This window comes from Coenobita brevimanus, chromosome 98 (genome assembly GCF_032717465.1).
Source record: "Coenobita brevimanus isolate Jiangsu-jjx chromosome 98, ASM3271746v2, whole genome shotgun sequence".
NCBI classification, from domain to species: domain Eukaryota; kingdom Metazoa; phylum Arthropoda; class Malacostraca; order Decapoda; family Coenobitidae; genus Coenobita; species Coenobita brevimanus.
The window spans coordinates 7870566-7881888 of NC_137051.1; positions in this window are offsets into that span (position 1 = coordinate 7870566).

Genomic DNA, 11323 nt, shown 5'->3' on the forward strand with positions numbered 1-11323 from the left:
GGATGGTGAACGCCACCACCTACCACTATCTTCCAGTCACTTTATATAATTATTCCTTCTACTTCAGGTTCTTCAACACTGAGTGACAAGCTTAATGGTTTCCTATAACCCAGGAAATAATTTACAAAGTGGTAACCATGTAACCAAATAATGGGGTGATGTAGAGTCCACCACAGTGCCCCTGTTAGCTGGTTGGAGAGATGCAAATGCAACATTCATCTAGGAACAAAACTTCCACACACTTCCCTGCACCTCACTGTGGCGAGGCGCTGTCTACTGCAGGAACAGTTCACTGCACAGGATGGCCCTGCAGGGACTGTTGCTTGCCTGGAGTTGAAGGGTCTCCTTGGCCAGAGAAACATACTAACAACACTCTGTGGCAGTAGGTGGTGATGACCGTCATCTACTCACTTGATTCAGAGCTGCCTACTTTTTCCTTCACCTTTATTCCTGTGTCTCCATGATCTCTTCCTGTTTCTCCCATCCATCCTATCACTTTTTATTACTCCTTTTCATTTTCAGGTATCTATGCTGAGTGAGAAGCCTAATGGTTTCATGTAACCCAGGATGCCATTTAGAATGGTGGGTGGTAATCATATAGCCAGATGACATGGTGAGGTGGAGCCCACCATGATGCCCTTGTGCGATGCAAGTGCAGTTTCCATCTGGAAACCACCCACTGAGCTCTATCAAATGGAGAGGCTTTCTCATGAGTAGCTCCGAATAGTTTGTGTGTTCACCACCAGGGGCACAGGGCAGCGCTGATGATTATGCAATACACCGACGCCTGTGCCTTTTGAAATCAGCCGATGAATTTGGAAAATGTAGTGCCATGATCCACTGTGCAGCTAAAATATAGTGCCATGGCCCACTTCTTGGCTTAAGTAAGCAACAGCGAAACTGAAACAGCAAGCTAAGATCAGAATTCCAATGGGGTGCTTCTGAAAAGCCTAGTATTCCGTCAGATGGCTCCACTGTAGCAGTAAACACATTCCCGAGCTGTTTAAAAAGCACAGTTTTATTTGTTAAATATTTACACTGTTGTGTGAAATTGTGAATCATGGTAATGTCATATGCCTTAATATAAATAATACAAATCGAACACGTACATATAACGTATCATGAATTGTTTATATTTATCATAAACTGAAACTAAAATATCACTGATGGTATGTGATGGCAATCCGCCATTTCAGTGGTCCAACATTATTTAATTTCTGCTACATTTAGTGCAAGTTAAATTCTTATTACATAGTTTGTTCAGAGTGTAAAGTACGCCTAGTGGGTATCTTGACTCATCCAGTCTCTATGTGGGCAGAAATTTAATATTGAGTAAATACTGGCATTCACCATCATAAATCATCCGGGCTGAGGAACCGTCCCAAAACCAAGATCGTTTACACGTCATTTTTTGCCCGGTCTCACCGAGGACAGACGACTGTGAAAGGTACACAAGCCAAGACATCGCCTCCAAGTGATCCACAAGATTCACACGGAGTCAAGTTCAGTATTCACTCTCTATCTATCTATCTATATATCTATCTATATATATAGATAGATATAGATATATTTATAGATATCGATATAGATATATAATATATAATTATATATATATATATATATATATATATATATATATATATATATATATATATATATATATGCATGCAAACGTGAAAACACATGACGAGTAAATACTACTTAAATATCTACCCCCAGTGAGATTGCATCCAGGTCGAGAGGACTGGTATGTGCACAAGCTACTGACTCAGTCAGTGGAAGATCTTACAAACATATGTGTGTGGACAGGTGGCCTGGAGACAGTTCTCACATGACCATACCATTAGGGACTTGCCAAGAGGGGGCAATGTGTGTGAGATATTGATGATAAGATGACCTTAAGGTATTTATTTGGTAGGCACTTGGTGAAATGTAAAAATTAAAATAACCACTAGTTCTCAACAGAAAAAGACAAAACTTCACTGTAACACTTTATTTACAAAAAGCTACAATGATACATATGAATATGACTCATGGTGCAAGGAAGCTGCAGGGGAAGGTCTCTCTCTCTACGCACAACAGTCAGGAACTCACATTACTGAACTATGTGTGTTTGTGAGTGTGTCCATTTACGACAGTAATGTAACCAACGTCGGGTACAGGGACATGAGAAATGGGCGTAGCTTAGTTAACAGCTAGAGAGGCAAGATGTGGCAATGACAATTACACAAAGATATCGCTCAGTGAAACTCACTGCCTATACATAGTCACTTATGAACCAATGACGAATGTTATGAATATAGCTCGTTTCTACTCTGAGTGAATCCGTGACATTACACGCCATAAAATAAAATTTTTCATGGAAACTTGACATCCCTCGTGAAAAAACTTAAACACGGGACTGTCTTGTGGTGCGCATGCGTGAAGGAAGCGAGCAAAATGTTGAATGCCAGTATTTACTCAACATTAAATTTCTGCCCACATAGAAACTGGATGAGTCTAGATACCCACTAGGCGTACTTTACAGTCTGAACAGACAATGTATTAAGAACCAAATTTGCACTAAATGTAGCAGAAATTAAATAATATAGGGTCACTGGAAGGACGGATTGCCATCACATGCCATCAGTGATATTTTAATTTCCGTTTATGATAAATATAAACACTTCACGATACGTTATATATAGGTGTTCTATTTGTATTATTTATATTTCGGCATATGACATTACCATGATTCACATTTTCACTCAACAGTATAGATATTTAACAAAGAAAAATATGCTTTATAAACAGCTCAGGGAAGGTGTTTACTGCAACAGTGGAGCCATCTAGCGGAATACTAGCTTTGAAAGCACCCCATTGCATTACCGTGGTGGAGGTGATGAATGCAAGCGTTTCAATGTGGTGGCCAAAGTCACATGCTCGCTGCGAATATAGCCCCTCCAGACTATATAGCTTAGTGGAACCACTACACACACTTCTGTGTGCCTCACTGTGGGAATGTGCTGTCTACTGCTGAAACACCTTTTTGCTATACAAGACAGCCCTGTAGAGGCATTTGCTTGCCTGCAGTTGATTGGTCTGCTCAGCCAGACAGACTGGGTTACCCAGGAACAACAACACCACATTGTTTATACCCATTCTTTCCATATGACAATACCATCTCAATACACTCTCTACTCATTAGTCCATGCATTTCCGTAGTCCTCACCTTTCACGATTCATAATTTTTTCATCCTGTCCAAAGGACACTGTACGGATTGCGACATGGAATGTAAGGGGTGCAAATGATGAGGTGAAAGAGAAAGAGATTGTTCAGGTGCTTGAGGGTGCGGAACTGGATGGATGTGGATTAACTGAAACTAAATCAAGAGGTGCGAGTGAGAGAGAATGGGAGTTTGGATGGGGTGTATGCATGGGAGTAGGTGAGAATGAGAGGGCAAAAGAAGGAGTATGTATTGTTGTAAGTACGAGATGGAAAGAGAATATATCAGTTGGCTCAAGGACTGTGTGGGTAAGATTGAAAGTTAGACTACAAAATAATAATGTGGGCGAGTGTGTGTGTGTGTATGCGCCAACACAAGATCATGCAAGCAGAGTGAGGGAAGAGTTCTGGAAAAATGTGGAAGCGTGCATGGAAAATTTTGAAATGAATGAGAGAGTGTTTTTGATTGGAGATATGAATGGAAAAATAGGGAATGTGAAAGTGGATGGAGTAGTTGGTGAGTGGGATGTGCCTGCAGAGATGGATGAGAATGGCAGTGCTTTAGTGGACACGTGCCAGGAGGGGGTTGGTGATGGCCAATACCCTCTTCAGACACAAAATGATCCATAGGTATACGTGGCAAGTGATGAAAAGGGTGGGTGGTGAACTGAATGAATGGAAGGCAATGATTGATTGTGTGTGTGTGGATGATAGGATGAGAAGGTGTGTAATGGATGCAAGAGCATAAATGGGTTGGGGAAGTGGACTTTCTGACCACCACTAAGTGGTGGCCAGAATCAAGGTCCAAATGAAATGGAGAAATAGAAGAAGGGATGGACAGGAGGAAGTAGTTCATACAAGGAGGGTGGAAAGGTTAAAGAGGATGGAAAAAAGGCAGAATATAAGAGAGAAGTGGAGGGGCGATTGGGTAAAAATGGATTGGAGCTGATGGGGGATGTGGAAGGTGTGTCAAGATATTCACAAAAGAAATCTGTGCAGGATGTGAGGTGGTGTGTAGAGTGAAGAGAAGACGAAAGGGGGTGCAGGAAACAGCATGGTGGAATGAAGAGGTGAGAGAGGCTGTCACAAAAGAAGAAAGCATATAGTGTGTGGACAAGAAATGGGCGTGGAAGAAGTTGAGAGACGGAAGAGGGAGTTATATGTAGAGAGGGAGAGAGAGGTGAAAAGATTAGTAAGAGAGAGTAAGGTGAGAGTGGATGAGGAAGTTGGAAGACATCTGAGTATAAAGTAGAGGGAACATAAGAAATGGTGCTGGAAAAAGGTAAAGAGAATCAGTCAGGGTGTTATAGAAGTTAGTTGGGAAGTGCAAGATAAAGATGGTAAATTACTAGTGGAGAAGAGAGAAAAAGTGAGCAGATGGAGAGGACACTTTAGGGCATTGTTGAATATAGAGAATGAAAGTAATGAGTATAAGTGGCTGGGGAATGGCTGGGAGGAGGAGGGATGTGAGAAGAGAGGAATATATCTGTAGGATGGATATTGTGGAAGCAATGAAGAAAGTCAAAATGGGGAAAGCCCCAGGAACTGATGGAGTGTGTGGTGAAATGCTGAAGCATGAGAGAGAGATAATAGTAGAATGGATGTGGAAGATGTGTAGATTGGCCTGGGAGGAAGGAGGAGTCCCGGAGAATTGGAAGTCAGGTATAATTATTCCCCTGTACAAAGGAAAAGGGGAAAAAGAAGTGTGTGGTAATCATAGGGGCATATGTCTTGTTAGTGTAATAGGAAAAGTATATGCTATGATACTTACTGACAGAGTTTGGGAAATATCAGAGGAATTAGTTGGAGAAGAACAGGGAGGTTTTATGAAGGGAAGAGGTTGTGTAGATCACATATTCTTAGATCTTTAGTGGAAAAGTTTCTACAGAAGGGAAAGAAGTTGTATGCGGCTTTCATGGATTTGGAGAAAGCATATGACAGGGTAAACAGACAAAGATTGTGGAAAGTATTAACAATATATGGAGTAGATGGGATGTTGTTGAATGCCATGAAGAGTATGTATGAGGGTGCTAAAGCTGCAGTGCTTGTGGATAGTAAACTGAGTGAATTTTTCTGTTTGAAAGTTGGATTGAAACAGGGATGTGTCATGTCTCCATGGTTGTTCAATCTGTATATGGATGGGATTATAAAAGAGATACAAGGTAGGGCAGTGGATGTTGGAGTGGACTTAATGAGAGAGAGCAGTGTTTGGAAACTCCCTGTACTGTTGTTTGCAGATGATACTGTGTTGTTAAGTGAAGACTAAGGGGAGCTGCAAGGCTTGGTGGATGGGTTTGGGAGAGTGATTAAGAAACGGAATCTAAAAGTGAATGTTGGGAAGAGTAAAGTTATGGTCTTCGAGAGAAGTGAAGTCAGTGAATGTAGGTTACAGTGAGGTTGGATGAAGATCGAGGAAATGGAAAATGTGAGTGTGTTTAAGTACTTGGGTAGTGTGATGAGTAAGGATGGAAGTTTAGAGGGTGAAGTGCTTGAAAGGGTACAAGGAAGAAATTTAAGGTTGCTGCTTCCTTGAAAGTAGTGATAAGAAACAAGGAAGTGAGCATGGAAGTAAAAAAGTTACTACATAAGATTTTTGTGATACTAACTCTAACGTATGGCAGTGAAGCTTGGACCTTGTTGGAGGGACGGAAGTCAAGAGTGAGAGCAGTGGAAATGAGTTATTTGAGAGGAGCATTTGGAGTCACATGGAGAGACAGACTGACAAATGAGAAAATGAAGCAGTGTTGTGGTGTGGATGTGGATGCGATAGGAAGTGTTAGAAGAAACACACTGAGGTGGTTTGGCCATGTGGAGAGGATGGAGAGTGAGAGACTGACGAGGAGAGTGTGAGTGAGGTGGAGGGAGGAGAGGGAAGGGAAGGCCAAGGATGAGATGGAAGGATGGAGTGGAGTGGTATATGAGAGAGAGGAGTGTGAGCTGGTAGCGGGGCAGTGAAATGGCGAGGGACAGGGCGACATGGAGGCGATTTGTTTGTGGCCACCCCACCCGGGATTAAGGCGATAGATAGCCTAGGCTCTTTACACTCCACACACATTTCTCAATAACCCCACGTCCACTGTTCTAACTTGAGTTTTGTTTTCAAAGTCTTACATCCATATGTTAATTTGGGCACGAAAACTCCATGAAATCCACCCCTTACGGGATTATGACGTCTGGCTGTACGAGTCGATTGATTGATGATTATCGGCATATTAAGGGTAGATGCCTACACACTGTTACTGAATGAATCAGACTGGGATACTCATAAGTAGGCGGTAACATACGTAGGGCAACCCAGTTACCACAATAACGGCTTAACTTTGGTGAACTGCATCTTGTATAAATACCCATAATAACGTAGATACTCCAAACATCAACGTTATTCATGACCATATGTTCTTTTCTTTGAACTCTTATTGCATTCTCGTTAATTTAACATCGTAAGTTACACCCAATAAATTAGGAGAGTATTGCAGGCTATGGGCAAATGAGATTGCATAACTATAAAATTATCATGCGCCCCTTGCACAGTCGCCGATGGGTGGTTGTATCACAAATATGTGATATGACCGCGAATGGATTAATGTTCAGTTAACACACACACACTGGCAGAAAGTGACGTAACTTGGCTCTATTATTATTATTTTTTTATGGGGTGGCCTAGAGAATGCACCAAAGATCATCCAACACGTACTAGGGGGAGGGGTATTCCCCTTGAAATTTGGGTTGGTCATGCACGTATGCAGTACTTCAGGGGTGACGAGTGCCACACCTTTGGCTACGCCCGTGGACGAGTTTGCGTGCGTGTCATCCTTACGGAGGGAACATGCTAAAAAATTTCACCTCAAGTTCTTTCTAGAGGAAGGGGGGAGGGGGTAAGGTGGTAGTGTGCAGCACAGATTCTGTAAGAAACTGGACAGCCAATATTTTCAGCTGCTCGCTGATTGGTCGGCCGACATGGCGCCGTTTTTGTGCAACTGTGCAACACCTCAAGGCCCGGATACTGGTTAACTGAAGATTCGTCTAAAAATACATCTTGTCACTGTGACATATGATTCACTGATAAATAAAATGTCTCTTTAATTGTTGTGTAGTTTGTTAATTTGAGCTAATGAAGATTTTTAATATTCATCTCTACATATGAATTTTACCTCAAAGACACGTAAATAGAGAGATAAACGCCGAACTGAAATGCGTCACCCAGGGTAGCCTCAAAACCTCCTCTACTGTATAGTATGGCGAGGGCCGAGGCTTTCTCATGGGTAGCACCAGCTGCACCACGTAGTTTGTGTTACCGCCACCAGGGGACCAAGGGGCGGATTCTGAAAGCTCAAAAATCCTCGCAAATCCACCATCTTTGGGCGTAAGAGCAACTTTTCGCTTAAGTGCATATTCTGGAGCCTTAGAAAACGAGCGCAAACCCTATGCGGCGTTGTCAATTCTCCTCGTAGAGTTGCGCCATGTGAGGGGCAGCCCTAAGTACATCGTAAGCCTTATAACTCTCCTATTTTTACAAATGTTGTAGCTCAAACATCCCTCAAATCCTGAGAATTAAATCATGCATCAATTAATCCTTAAGTGCATACAACTGTTGCGATTTTTCAAGAAATAGTAAGTACAAGTGGCAGGAGACCGTCGTAGACGATGCCAGAATACTATAACGGAGCAAGTACTACTTCGACATATGTGGTAAAACTAGCATTGTCGGCCAATATTGCCCTTACTACTAACAAATTATAGCCTATTGATACAATGTTCACAAGAATTCGATTAAACAAGCCAGTGTTAAGAAGAAACTCATCTAAAGTATGGTGATAGCCTACATGACACAATGTCGAAAAAGATATGAATCAGCGCACTTATTTCTTCCTCAGAGAAGTTCACTGCCCTTCTGTACATAATATTTTGGTGGTCTTCCTAAAATGCCCGCCGAGACCGCCACAGGACCTCCCACCTCACCACCCCCCACACCACCGCCGAGCCGCCACCCCACCACCACCCCAGGAGGACACACAGGTGAGGCTAGTGACCTCGGGCAAGAGGGTCATCGAGACATCCCGGCCCTGAGCCCCTATTCCTCGCAAGTGCCCCAACCCCAGGCGTTCAGACAACCTGAACTACTGTGCGGGCGGGGTAGTGACCGTCAGACCAGGGGTGGGACTGAAAAGAGGTCAGTCCCAAGTAGCACCGTCTTGACGGTCTTGCTACACCCTCTAGGGCAGGAAGAGGCCCAAGGGCAGGAAGAGGCCCAAGGCTATGGCCTTAAAAGAGAAATAGACACAGGCTACGGCCTGAAAAAGTGTGTAAAGGGGAAGGTGACCCCAGGCTCCGGCCTTAACACGCTGAGGAGAGAGCGAGTTGCCTGTGTGCATCCCTCTCCAGTTGTACTTTGGCTACGGCCAGAATACGGTCCAGGGTAGAGAGACCCTGCTACCGTACGTGTAGCGCTACCCAATTACGGAAGCGGCGACTCGGGGCCGGCCTCTCGCCGGAGCAGACGGGTGATCCCGTTTCTCCGTTAGTCGATTCCCGTACGGGCAGACACTCAGCTACGACTGGGGCACGTACCAGGGTGGAGAATTCCCTGACGGTAGGATCTGTTCGTATTGGAGAGAGTGCGGCCCTCGTGCCCCTCACTCCGGCTTGTTCCCTACTGCGGGAGGAACACCACGCTGACGGCCGCATGCCTCGGCGAAAGGGCGACCCCGATCACCCTACTGGTGTCCCTCGCACGCCGGACAAGTTCACGGCACCAGCCAAAGTCCATACTAGGGGAAGTGGAGCCCCACCTCAGCCCAATGAACACACTCAGGGAACCACGAAGAGCGTGAGTCTCCCTCAAGCCTCTTTCCCTCCGGGGAGCCCTTCGTCGCCATCCAGGCTTCTTGGCTGAGCGGAGGCGTTAGAGTGGTGGCAAGGCCCGATTGCGGAGTTACCGCCTACACCCGGACGCTCCTTAGCACTGTTGGAGCCCTACAGGAGTCGCTGCCGCAGCCCAGCCCTGACGGCGCCTCTCCCCCTGAGCACCTGCAGACCCCGGACGCCCAGGCCTTCCACCACGTTCCCCGACGACGGCGACCTAGGCTCTCTCACGCCCCAGCAGAAGAAGAAGCAGGCCCGAATCCTCCGCCTGTTCGGTCCTAGTCCCGAGGGCCCCCGATCAGATCGAGGCCCCAGACTACGAGGCCTCCCTGCACCCCACCAGTGCGGCCCTAGGAAGGAGCCGCCCCTCAGGTCAAGGCCCTAAACAAGGGAGCCTCCCTGGACAGTAAGTACTAGTGACCCAACTACCCAGGAAACACGGGTAGAACAGTGAAAGTGACAGTGACCCCTAATACAGTGACAGTGATCCAATGCACAGTGGCAGTGACAAATAAAAGTTATGTTAAGCAGTGATATCAGAGTAAATCGTGCTTGAACATTAAACAGCTCAGTTCCCCCTCTCAGAAAGGAAGCGGGGAGTTTTCTGTGGAGTCGAAGGTAGGTGTGTGAACGAGCCGAAAGGCTAATGAAGTGCTTCCCTGCGACTAGGTGACGGTGTCGGATGTCGCCACACGCACCCTACCTTTATTATAGTATCATATCCCCCACAGACTCCCGATCACAGTGAATATAAGTGAGACTCCCCCGTTTATTGTTATCCACCAGCGGCACGACCAGTGTTCTCGATTGACCATCGCAGTGAAGTGATATCTCTCCTCAATAACAGTAACCAATATCCCTGACTGCCCTGTGCCCTGTGCAAAAGTAGATTGGATCCAATTATAAGTGTATTGTTGTATCTCTGTGTAATTGTGTACCAAATGTGTATGTAGCGCTGTAAGGGATAGAATTTAAGCAATAGATGTGATTCGGTGTACTGTCTCTTTTTATTCCCTGTTCCTTTGTTAGTGCATTACATCCGGTCTAGCCAAAGGACCCCGTCCAGTGCTCGTGCTTTTTACGACGAGAAGTCGTCTTAAAAACACAGCATTACACTTCCACTGCTTCAATACTGTCTTGGAAATTATGACTGGCGGTGTGGAAACATCGTCTGCTACCACTCTGACGTCATACTCCGGTGTACTGTGATTGGTTACTCAGGTTTAAATAGAGAAACCTTCCGCTCCTTGATTGGCCAACACTTGCCCTGGCGCAACCTGGTGTTGGTCTTAAGATTGTCGTACAACACTCTCCAGAATACCACTTATCAAAACCTCGTATGCACATCGCAAAAGTTCTCGCAGATTTTCTCGTAACCCAGACGCCTTTCAGAATCCGCGGGCGGTGCTGATGTTGTTTATGTACCACTGACCGAAGCCCACGTCTTTTGAAAGCATTACCAATTTACCATTGTGGAAGCGACGATTGCAGGTGTTTTAATATGGCGGCCAAAGTTACAAGCTCGCTGCGGAGATAGCCTCTCCATATTATAGAGCTCAGTGCTCTAAACAGTGATCATTTTCTTTTGTTTTGTCCTGTTGGGGATTCAGTCTGTCAGATAATCAGAGCCAAAGATGGAAGGCTGCAAGTTGCAACAGCCATATGTTGAAAATAAAACATATAATGGTAAAGTTCTTAGTAATGTAGAAAAATAAAAAGAAATTATATACCAGAAGCCGGATTCTGTGGAAGCTGAGAGAGAATTAAGAAGATAAAAAGCGCTGTCGCGAATATGAAGCGGAGCTTAAGGAGGCGCCGTTGGAAAGGCAAAGTTAAAAGCTTCCGCACAATCATCATTATCAGTGGGTGCTGTTTTTTTATTTTTTTTTTTTTTTTTTTTTTTTTTTTTTTTTGCATTTGGATGCAGTATCACTCATGGACCTTGTGTGTCTTTTCCGACTAAATTTAGCAACACTAAGATACAGATGGAATAGAGGGGACATGATTGAGCTCCTGAAGCACTTCAGCATCAGTGAAATACTCCCAACATCATTCAAGCCCCTGCCCCTGGACAGACCAAGCCCGGCCGTCAGCACAACAGGCAGTTATTCCAGCATCGTCCTGTTGATGGGGTATTCGGTGTACAACGCAATAGCTTCTGCTATCGGGCAGTCAATATGTGGAATGGACACCCATTCCGAAGTTGCCGAAGCTGGGTCAGTCAACTTGTTCAAGAACCGTCTTGATGACCACTGG